The sequence below is a fragment of the Cervus elaphus genome, chromosome X (assembly GCF_910594005.1).
Source record: "Cervus elaphus chromosome X, mCerEla1.1, whole genome shotgun sequence".
Taxonomy (NCBI): Eukaryota; Metazoa; Chordata; class Mammalia; order Artiodactyla; family Cervidae; genus Cervus; species Cervus elaphus.
In genome coordinates, this window is record NC_057848.1 from 178,344,574 (window position 1) to 178,356,151 (window position 11,578).

At 46.7% G+C, this 11,578-nt stretch overlaps 1 long non-coding RNA gene across 1 annotated transcript; it reads right to left on the reverse strand.

Moving 5' to 3' along the window:
* Window positions 1-254: 254 nt before the first annotated feature.
* Window positions 255-6,258, reverse strand: LOC122689353. Its single transcript, XR_006339801.1, has 3 exons — window positions 5,614-6,258; window positions 4,025-4,691; window positions 255-398 (listed from the first exon to the last, which is right to left on the reverse strand). It is a non-coding gene; the product is annotated as an uncharacterized LOC122689353 (long non-coding RNA).
* Window positions 6,259-11,578: the final 5,320 nt, after the last annotated feature.

Genomic DNA, 11,578 nt, shown 5'->3' on the forward strand with positions numbered 1-11,578 from the left:
CTGCTGGGCTTGCCTTTTCTTTCAAATTCCGCTATCATTTTTGAAAGAGATGTGTCATTTTTCTTCTCATTTCTTCAGGTTGTGATAAAAATCAGTCGTATTTGTGGGTAAGTTGATTCCAAACGGGGCTTCCCAGGTTGGCGCTAGTGGCTAAAATTAAAAAAAGAAAAGAAAAACTCAGCAGACAATTGAGGAGACATAAGAGACTCGGGTTCGATCCCCGGGTCGGGAAGATTCCCTGGAGGAAGGGCATGGCAACCCACTCCAGTATTCTTGCCTGGAGAATCCCATGGACAGAGGAGCCTGGTGGGCTACAGTCCACAGGGTTGCAAAGAGTCGGACACGACTGAGCAACGAACAGTTTCTGATTCCAAACCACTGTTAACTTTTCAGGTGCGCTGTAAAAAAAAAAAAAAAATTTCCTTCCAAACACATTCACGGAAAATTCCACGATCCTTTTGGCGTTAAATGTCAAAACGCAGAGTCAGTGATTTAAACGGGGGTACTGAGTTGGTGCCAGCATGTAAGCCCTTTCCTCCTCCACTTGAAAAATAAACCGTCATGTAGAAAGGCTTGCTCAGCGTCTATGAACTTGCATATTCCTGGGGAACCACTGTGTTTGGTGAGGTTGGAGGGATTACAGAAACTGCAATAAATTCTTCCTTTAGTCACACAGCTGTGAACGGTCCCAAGGGCATGCTTTCAGGCATAATATACTTTTATAAGTATGAAATCTCACAAGAGGCCTTTGTTGCAAGGGAAAGGCAGAAGCCAGGACAAATATGAAAGATACATGCTGACTTGGGAATCTGTGCACCACCTTCACGAAGGCAGAGAGCGTCCCATGAATTTTTTTTTTTAACCTCATCCAATAGGTTTTGAATTCACGTGCGTGGCTCAGTCACTTCAGCTGTGTGACTCTCCCTCTTTGTGACCCCATGGACTGTAGCCCACCAGGCTCCTCCATCCATGGGGATTCTCCAGGCAAGAATACTGGAGTGGGTTGCCATTTCCTCCTCCAGGGATTCTTCCCAACCCAGGATGGAACTGGCGTCTCCTGCATTTTCTGCATTGCAGGCATGTTCTTTATAGCCGAGTCAACCGGGAAGCCCCTTCTGAATTCATAGAAGTGGTCATATCCTAACGGTTTCGAAATCTCCAAGACTGTCTCAATTCGGGAGTAGCATGGCTTTACTCACCTAACAGGTTTCTATAGGGCAAAATTTCCTGCAGCCTTGGGGAAATTCACCTTTTAGGTAAAACAGATTGTGTTTATAGAGCCTGAAAGTCCTGCCAAGTCAACACCGGTTCTTTTAAAAGATTATGATTCAGCCATAAACGTAGCTTGTCGCCTACTCACCACGCACTTCTGAACTATTTGCCTGGGTCCATAAAAGCGGTCCATAAAAGTTGCAGTAGATGCTTGCGTCTGTCTCTCCTCTGACAATTGTGGTTGTTCAGTTGCTCAACCGTGTTTGACTCTTTGCAACCCCATGGACGGCAGCACGCCAGTCTTCCCCGTCCTTCACCATCTCCCAGAGCTTGCTCAAACTCAGGTCCGTCGAGTCAGTGATGCCATCCAACCATCTCATCCTCTGTCGTCCCCTTCTCCTCCCGTCTTCAATCTTTCCCAGCATCTGGGTCTTTTGCAATGAGTCGGCTCTTCACATCAAGTGGCTACAGTACTGGAGATTCAGCTTCAGCAAATTCAGCTATGCAAATTAGAGTATGTTTCATATCACTAAGCTGCAGCTTGACCAGCCACATGGCACGCGGGCTTAGGAGTTCCTGGGAGAACCTATTTCTTGACATCCGAGACTGTGGGTTCAATCCAAGGGCGGCCACCCTAGTTCAGCCACCAAAACCCCGCATCTGCAGAAGTCGTCTAGGTTTTCAACCGCTGTTTTTCTTGGAAAGTCGGAGCCACGGCCATACCTTATAAGTCATTTCCAATTTCACCAAGTGCGAAGCTAAGTCACACAGAGAGAAAAACGGGTCTCCACGCAGACCTTGCAAAATGGTTTGCCCCCAGTCCAAGCAGTGACTTTGCTCCTAAGCTTCTCAACCGTTCATAAGCGCTTGCCCTGGAAGATGGGAAGCGTCATAGCGGTGAATCCCCTGTCTTTGTAAAACCTCCCAGCCAGGACGGGATTGAAGTTGACCTGGAAGTAAATTGGATCTGCCAACTACACACTGGCACTTGCCGTGGGCATCTTCCGTCCACCTCGACAAGGATTCAGTCAAGTGCTGCGGCAGCTACTGAGCTTCAACATCCCCTGGAAGGAGCTTAGGGTGGACAGAAGACAGGAGACCTCTGTGCTCTGGGAAAAACCGGCAGGACAGGTCTTCAGAGAGATATTTTCAGGAGCTGATTCTATGAGCCCAATTCTTGGATCTCCTCTATCTAGAGAAGTACGAAAATGATTCATGCTGACATCTATTCCCCAAGACTAGAAACCTTCTCCAAAAAAAAAATACATGCTTGCCTGCATCAACTCCCCCCTCACTAAAATCACATATATCCTGACTTTCCCCACCGCTGTCCCCCGCACCCCGCCTCTTTGGAGCAGCCTCTCAGAGCCATCTGAGGTTCTGTCTCCCAGGCTGCAGTCCTCATTTTGCCCCCCAATAAAAGTCAACTTGCAAACTGTCACGCTGTGCATTTTGGACACAGATCAATGAAAAAAGAAAACAACAATTGCCTAGGGGGGGCTGCTACAAGCTTGAGAAACTCATGTGTAGTTTATAACCAACCGAGGTCAAGGTTCAAGCCCTTCCTCATCCCTCCATGAGACGTCACAGCCGTGTCTCACTTTCTTGCGCTTCATCTCCTGTTCAGTTTTGTTCTGCTTTGTTTGGAAATTGAGGCTTCACGGCAACGCTGAGTCGGGCAAGTCCGTCGACACCATTTTCCCAGCAGCGTCTGCTCTGTTTGTGTCCCTGGGTCACATTTGGGTAATTCTTCAAGTATTTCGAGCTTTCTTCATTTTGATCACATGTGTTAGAAAGATCTGCGGTCAGTGAGTTTTGAGGTTTCCCACAACTCGCTACAGGCTCACAAGCTGGTTAGCATTTTTTTAGTAGTGATTTATTTTGCCATGAAGGTATGTACATTGCCTTTTTTTTTTTTGAAATAATGCTGTTGCATACTGAATAGGCTACATGCAGTGGTAAAGAATCTGCCTGCCAATGCAGGAGACGCAGGTTAGACGCTGGGTCAGGAAGATCCCCTGCAAGAGGACATGGCAACCCACTCCAGTATTCTTGCCTGGAGAATCCCATGGACGGAGGAGCCTGGCGGGCTGCAGTCCATGGGGGTCACAAGAATCAGATACGACTGAGCAACTAAACAACAAGGTACTTCAGAGAGGAACTGAGGCAGAGCGTGTGGGGGAAGGAGTGTGCCCCTCCCCCAAAGCCCCACGGGATTCCGCTGGATTACACGGACACTACCTTTCCTCATGGGATAATGCAAAGGCCCTGTCCTCAGTGTAGCAAAGAAACCTATAATGTACCCAAACCATCCGAAGCACGTGCTATTAGGAACTCCTCTGCAGAAACGACCGTTTCTTGGCTCCGGAGAGGTAGCCCAGCCGTGACCCTGAGCGTGAAGAACGAATTCCCTGCAAAGAATCCTACAAGGAGCACGGCAGCGCATCTGTCCTTGAACACCCTTCACGGGAAATCCTTCCAGCCAAAAGGGTTCTTCTCTTGGCAAAGAGGAACCCCCACGGACATCTCTCTGCCAAACAGAACTCCCATGCACCATGTGTGTTTACTTATTTGTGGGTTTTCTATTTAGCAAACTATGAGAAAAGCTGATCCCTTTTCCCGTAAGCACGACCTAATACCCTCTAAACAATCATATTTAATTATATACACCATATTTTGGAAGTATCCCATAAACTCCTCTTCTCAGCCTTCCCTTTTAAAAAAAATGTCCTTGATGATGAAAAGTTTGTTCTGCCTTTTGCCTAGAAGCAAAACTAGTGAAAACTAAAGTATGAAAATAAATATAACTTACACTGATTTTGTGGTTCAGTGGCTAAGTTGTGTCCAACTCTTTGCCACTCCGTGAACTGCGTGCATTAAAGGACATTCCAACTTCCCTGGTGGTTCAGACAGTAAAGAATCTGCCTGCAATGCAGGGAGACCCGGGTTCAATCCCTGGGTCAGGAAGATCCCCTGGTGAAGGAAATGGCAACCCACTCCAGTATTTTTGCTTGGAGAACCCGGTGGGCAGAGGAGCCTGGTGGGCTACACAGTCTGTGGGATCCCAAGAATCAGACACAACTTAGCAACTAAACCACCATTTTAAATCGAGCAAATTTAAAGCTAATATTTCTAGAATTTCTATGCATCACTTTCAACTTTTTCAGTAGTTTTACTAAAAGTTCCTTAGGACATCCAGAGTGAATCTTAAGGAAATGTTTTTTTTTTTTTTTTAATGGATCACAGTTTGTCTTTGGGTCTTATGCGATTTTGCTGGGAAAGTTGAGTCACTGCATTGTTATCCTGAATATGGAAAAATTGAGTTACTCCCATAACGATGAGGTTACTGGCAGATCCTGTCTCGAGAACAGCTGGTCATCATAAGAACTGCCTCAGGCTCCCCGGGAGGACGAGAAAGACACCGGGTGAAAATTTCATGGATGGTCCTTCATTTTTGAAATCACAGTGATGCTTCGTTCCTAGTAAGTGAACAGACTTTGTGTAAAAAAAAAAGAAGAAGAACTCTTAGGTTTACGAAAAAAAAAATAAAAAGAGAGAGAGAGAGAGAGAAGCCCGCTTTTCTTGCCAATTGCATTAGTTTCCTCTGAAATGGGCAGCTGAGTCATCAACCACCAACAAAACCTCCCCAATAATTGACCAGATGAGAACCATAACGACCGGGATGCTGGCTCCAGAGACAGAGGTCAGGCTCGCCGAGTGCGAGGCTCCCCCCAGATGGAATTCTCCTCGGATCCATGCAATCCCAGAGATTCAAAGCAGAAAGGGGAACCACCCAGCTGGCAGCCTCGGAACCCCCACACTCCCTTGCTCAAGACACAAAAGGGAGGAATTTTCAACCCCGCACTCTTATCACTCGAAAACAAAGTGAAGCTCTTCTAAGCAGAATCCTCGGGGCCATCTGCTTTCTATCAGCCCTCACGTCAGTTTTTGCAAGCACTATTTTTTTTTATTGTTGTTGTTTTTTTTTTTCGGGGGGGGGGGGGTGGTGTCTATTGCAAGACCAGTTCGTCTATAAAGGGACCCGGGGCTGGGTTTTCTCTGGTGGTCCGTTGGTTAAGACGTCAACTTCCAAGGCAGGGCGTGCGGGTTCGATCCCCGGTCTGGGAGGTAAGACCGTCTCTGAGTTGAGCAAGCTCCTTTCCCCCCTGGCTTCACACAGAGGAGAGCGGCTTGCAGCCGGAGGGCTGCAGCCGCCCTGTTGCCATGGAAACCGCGGGGGCGGTCCGCTTCCTCTTCACTCCTTAAGAGCCTGTGGCTAGAGCGTCAAAGTCCACGCCGCCCCCTCCAGCCCTCCACCCCGGGGCCTCCGCCCAGAGACGCCTCCGGAGCTGCTTAAATCCTCCTTCGCTCCCCAAGTGTCTCTGATCTCAAGGGCGTTACCTCTCTCCCGCAGCCGCCGAAGAACCTCGGGCGGGGGGGTGCTTCCTTTTAAGTCTGCGAAGCAGCTGTCCCGCCCTCAGGGATGGGGGTCCGGCTTGCTCCGCCCTGTCCGAGGCCGGTCGCCACGTGTGGAGTGTGAGGACCCCGGACGGGAAATCCAGCAATGTAAACACGCCCAGCGCGAGCAAAACTGCGGGGCAACCGCATCGAAGGTCATCAGGGCTGGCGATCTGAGAGCGATACGAGGTCTCGGGGGAGGAGCTTGGTAAAAAGGCCGTGCAGACTGCCCAGGGCACACGTCTGTTTGCATCCCAGGAGTGTGTGCGCGGTCGTGTCCGACTCTCTGCGACCCCATGCGCTGTAGCCCCGCCAGGCTCCTCTGTCCCTGGGATTCTGCAGGCCAGGATATTGCAGTGGGTTGCCACGCCCTCCTCCAGGGCATCTTCCCCACCCAGGAATCGAACCCCGGTCTCCTGCATTGCACAAGCTTTCTTTACCACCGAGCTACCGAGGGAACTATAGGAGCCCACCCCACCGTCCCAAAAAAAAAAAAAAAAAAAAGCAAGCTCTTGATCTATTCCCTACTCAACAATTTTCTCAGGAGCACCCTCTGCCAGGAAATCTTGACTCTGCGAGCCAGCAAAGCATTCTTGGGCCAGAGGGTGGAATGGAAAGTCCCGCATTTCAGACTCTGCTTGTAATAAAACTTGGAACAAGACGATCCCCACCCACCGTCTCAGTCCACGGGCTGTTTCTCCTGGACCGAGGTGAGCGCAGCGATCAAGGCTCACCGTCTCCGTCATAGATTGTGTTCCCTGGACAGACGGGACCGTCACTCAGCATCTCTGCCGTCGATTATTCTTCCTGGGATCACGGGCTCATATATCTCGGTCATAGCTCTACCCCCATTGTTTTTAAATTAATTTTTATTTTAATTAATTATTAAACTAATTTATAATTTTTAAAAATTAAATAAAATAATTTTAATAATAATAATAATAGATGAATAATATTTATTAATGGCTGCGTTGGGTCTTCGTTGCTGCAAATGGGCTGTGTCTACTTGCAGATGGCGGGGGCTACTCTCTAGTTGTGGTGGGTGGGCTTCTCATTGCAGTGGCTTCTGTCCTTTTGGAGCAGGGGCTTTAGGGTGTTCGGGCTTCAGTAGTCGTGGGGCCCAAGATTAGTTGCTCTAGGGCGTGTGGGATCTTCCCGCACAAAGGATCGAACCCGTGTCTCTTGCCCTGGCAGGCGGATTTGTATCCATTGAGCCACGGGGGAAGCCCCTACTCCCATTATTAATTTGTTCAGATCATCCCTGATTTGAGAGATACAGTTGTAAGGAAACGACCCAATAAATACATCAGTTCACTCCCTCAGTCGTGTCCGACTCTTTGCAACCCCGTGGACTGCAGCACGCCAGGCCTCCCTGTGCATCACCAACTCCTGGAGTTTGCTCAAAGTCATGTCCGTTGAGTCGGTGATGCCATCCAACCATCTCATCCTCTGTCGTCCCCTTCTCCTCCTGCCTTCAATCATTCCCAGCATCAGGGTCTTTTCCAGAGTCAGTTCTTTGAATCAGGTGGCCAAAGTATTGGAGCTTCAGCTTCAACATCAGTCTTTCCAATGAACACTCAGGACTGATTTCCTTTAGGATGGACCGGTTGGATCTCCTTGCAGTCCAAGGGACTCTCAAGAGTCTTCTCCAACACCACAGTTCAAAAGCATCAATTTGGGACTTTGCTGGTGGTCCAGTGGCTAAAACACCATGCTCCCAATGCAGGGGGCCAAAGTTCAATCCCTGGTCAGGGAACTAGATCCCACATGCTGCAGATAAATATCTTGCATGCTGCATCAAAGATGCCGCTTGTCACAATTAAGACCTGGCACACCCAAATAAGTAAAATAAAATATATTTTTTAAAAAAAAGCATCAGAGGGAGGTGGGAGGGGGGATAGGGATGGGGAATACGTGTAACTCTATGGCTGATTCATATCAGTGTATGATAAAACGCACTGAAATGTTGTAAAGTAATTAGCCTCCAACTAATAAAAAAAATAAAAGAAAAAAAAAAAAAGCATCAATTCTTCCATACTGAGTTTTCTTTATAGTCCAATTCTCACAATAAATACATACAAAACCTCATTTCTGTGTAGGAAATTCTTCTGCAAACCTTTGAACAGGTGGTTGTCATCATTTGGAATCAGATTGAGCGTCTGAGAGTTTATTGGCTTTTTCTGAAGATGGCTCCATAGGCCAGATGCTTCTTCCCTGGTGGTTTAGGTGGTAAAGAATCTGTTTGCATTGCCGGAGACCCAGGTTTGATCCCTGAGTTGGGAAGGTCCCCTGGAGAAGGGAATGGCAACCCACTCCAGTGTTCTTGCCTGGAGAATCCCATGGACAGATGAGCCTGGTGGGCCGCAGTCCACGGGGTCATGAAGAGTTGGACACAACTGAGCGACTAGCAATGTGTGGGCCAGACACACAGGCACTTGGAAATAAAGTTTTTGCAAGATGGAAAAATCTCCGAACCAAAAGAGATAGACATCTTTGACTTCAGGAGATGGGGTGACTCACAGAACAGAACCAAACTTGAAAGCAGGTATTAAGATATCTCAGAAGAGAGAGTGTGTCATCCAAGGAATGTGGTGAAATAAAACAAAGGAAGATAAATTCGTGGAGACCAAGGTAACAAATCACGCCTTGCCTTGCCTGCGGGAGATCACACAGACAGCTGAGGTCAAGCCCACGCTTCTTAGCAGACGCACCCCTTTTAAAAGCAGAGGTGAACTCTCTCATCCTGTTGCGTCTCAAGCCAGAAAGCATTTCTGTCACTTCAGTGGTGTGCCCTGTTTCTCATAAATAATTTTTTTACATTTATTTCTTAATTGGAGGATGATTGCTTGGCAATGTTGTGTTGGCTTTTGCTGGACAGCAAAGTGAATCAACTGTAAGCACACATACATCTCCCTCCTGACCCTCCCTCCCACCCCCATCCACCCCTCCAAGTGATCACAGAGCACCAAGCTGAACTCCACGTGCCATACGGCCGCTTCCCATTAGCTGTCTGTTTTACACAAAGTGGTGGGTATAGATGTCAGTGATCCTGTTTCAACACGTCCCACTTTCTCCTTCCCCTGGTGGCTCAGCTGCTAAAGAATCTGCCTGCAATGTGGTTCGATCCCGGGTTCGATCCCTGGGTCGGGAAGATCCCCTGGAGGAGGGAACGGCTACCCACTGCACTATTCTGCCCTGGAGAGTTCCGCGGACAGAGGAGGCTGGTGGGCTACAGTCCACGGGGTGGTGAAGAGTTGGGACACGACTGAGTGACTAGCAACCCATGGGCCAGACACACATAACACTTGGAAATAAAGTATATGCAAGATGAGAAAAAAATCTCAGAACCGGAAACAGATAGACATCTTTGACAATACTTTATTGTCCATGGGGTGGCAAAGTGTCGGACACGTCTTAGCGACTAAACAACAACAGTGTACGATATTTGCTAAAAGTGTAACTTCTCCAAGAGCCTGGGAGTAATCTTTCATCAACATTCTGTATTAAATGGCACCGTGGTCAGGAACAAATCCCCATTGTAACTCCATGAAAAATCATTCCCTAAGACGAATAGAATACATGAGGTGGATTCAAAAAGAATAGATGGATTCAAAAAGAAAGGAAAATCAGATGCAAAAACATAAATGGATGAATTAAAAGAGAAAAGAACATCAGATATGAAGATACAGCCATGATTATTTGCTATGCCTGCCAACGACGGAATCCTTGGCAGGGAATAATCACAGTCATATTTTCATGTTTTCTCTCAATAATCACTTTGAAATGGAGCAATTATAAGTGAATGAGGAAAATGCAAACTGTCATATTTCTTTCTTTTTTTTTTTCATGCTGTCATGTTTCAAGGAAACAATGAGGTCCGGCTACAGGGTAACTGAGGTCAAGATACAGTCAGAAGAGTATAAAAACAAACAAACCACCCATTCCTAAAATATGGAATGTATTACTATCTTTCTCACTCCTTTTATTCATTAGCAATAGAGATCAGTACATGCTTAGGTCAAACCAGCAACTGAGCCATAATTATGCCTTATTTGTTTATTTATTGCCGGAAGGCTTGATTCTGGGACTAGGGACTCGTAAGTAACACGAAATTTCCTAGCACTTAACACATCGGTCGTTACTGATTATTTACAACCTAGCATCTTACCCTTCAATCAGGCTTTCCAGACGGGATTTCTTCCATCTCTGCGCAAGACCCACTTGATGCGATACCCAGTCAGCATTCAAGGTTATTTCTTTTTCCCCTCTTTTTACATTTAAGCTTGTTTCTGCCTGGAAGTTCTTGTAGCCTTTCCCTCCTCCAACGGATCTTCCCAACCCAGGGATCGAACCCAGGTCTCCTGCATTGCAGGTGGATTCTTGACCAGCTGAGCTGCCAGGGGAGCCCAAGAATACTGGAGTGGGTAGCCTATCCCTTCTCCAGGGGATTTCCCCCATCTGGGAATCAAAACCGGGGTCTCCTGCATTGCAGGCAGATTCTTTACCAGCTGAGCTATCAGGGAAGCCCTTCTACCTGGATGTTCTTTAATTAATTTTTTTGATGTACCGTGGTTTACAATGTTGTGTTAATTCTTGCTTTGTGGTTCGGTTACACACGAACACACATTCTTTCTCGTATTCCTTTACGTTGTGCTTTATCACAGGATGTTGAATCTCGTTCCCTGCACGCTAGCCGGCCTTGTGCTTCCCCATCCTGTAGACGACAACTTGCATCTGTGAATCCCAGACTCTCCGTCCACCCCTCACTGCCCCCTCCCTCGACAACCACAGGTCTGTTCTCTGCGTCTCCCGGCCTCCTGCTGTTTCATGAATCAACCCTCAATATTCACCAGAAGGGCGGGTGCTGAAGCTGAAACTCCAGTACTCTGGCCACCTGATGTGAAGAGCTGACTCACGGGAAAAGACCCTGATGCTGGGAGAGACTGAGGGCTGGAGGAGAAGGGGACGACAGAGGATGAGATGGCTGGATGGCATCACCGACTCGATGGACATGGGTTTGAGTAAACTCTGGGAGCTGGTGATGGACAGGGAGGCCTGGGGTGCTGCAGTCCATGGGGTGCAGAGTCGGACACAAGTGAGCGACTGAACAACAATAGCATATATATAAAATGTGTGTATAAATATATGTGTGTGCGTGTGTGAGTATATTTAAATGTGTGTGTATATATAATATGTGTATATACAATGTGTGTATATAATGTGTGCATATATGTGTGTATGTGTATATATGATGTGTGTATATAGACATGTGTGTATATAAACTGTGTGCATATGTGTGTATATGATGTGTGTATGTGTGTGTATGCATATAACATGTATACATATATACTGTGTGTATAGTGTGTATATGAAGTGAAAGTGAAGTCTCTCAGTCGTGTCCGACTCTTTGCGACCCCGTGGACTGTAGCCCCTCAGGCTCCTCCGTCCATGGGATTCTCCAGGCAAGAATACTGGAGTGGGTTGCCATTTCCTTCTCCAGGGGATCTACCCTACGCAGGGATCGAACCCAGGTCTCCCATATTTCAGGCAGATGCTTTAACCTCTGAGCCACCAGGGAAGCCCGTGTGTTTATATTATGTGTAGTATATGTGTATATATAGTGAGTGTGTATATATATATATAAATAATGTGTTTGTTTATTGTGTGTATATATAATGTGGGTATATAAATATGTGTGTGCACTATATAATGTGTGTATGTATATGCGTGTATATAAAAATGTGTGTGTACTATATAATGTATATATGTGTGTGTGTATATATAATGTGTGTATATGTAGTATGTGCATATACATATAATGCATTATATATGTATATATACAGGTATATATGTACTGCATGTATATACATGTGTGTGCATGTGTGTATATATATAATGTGTGTATATG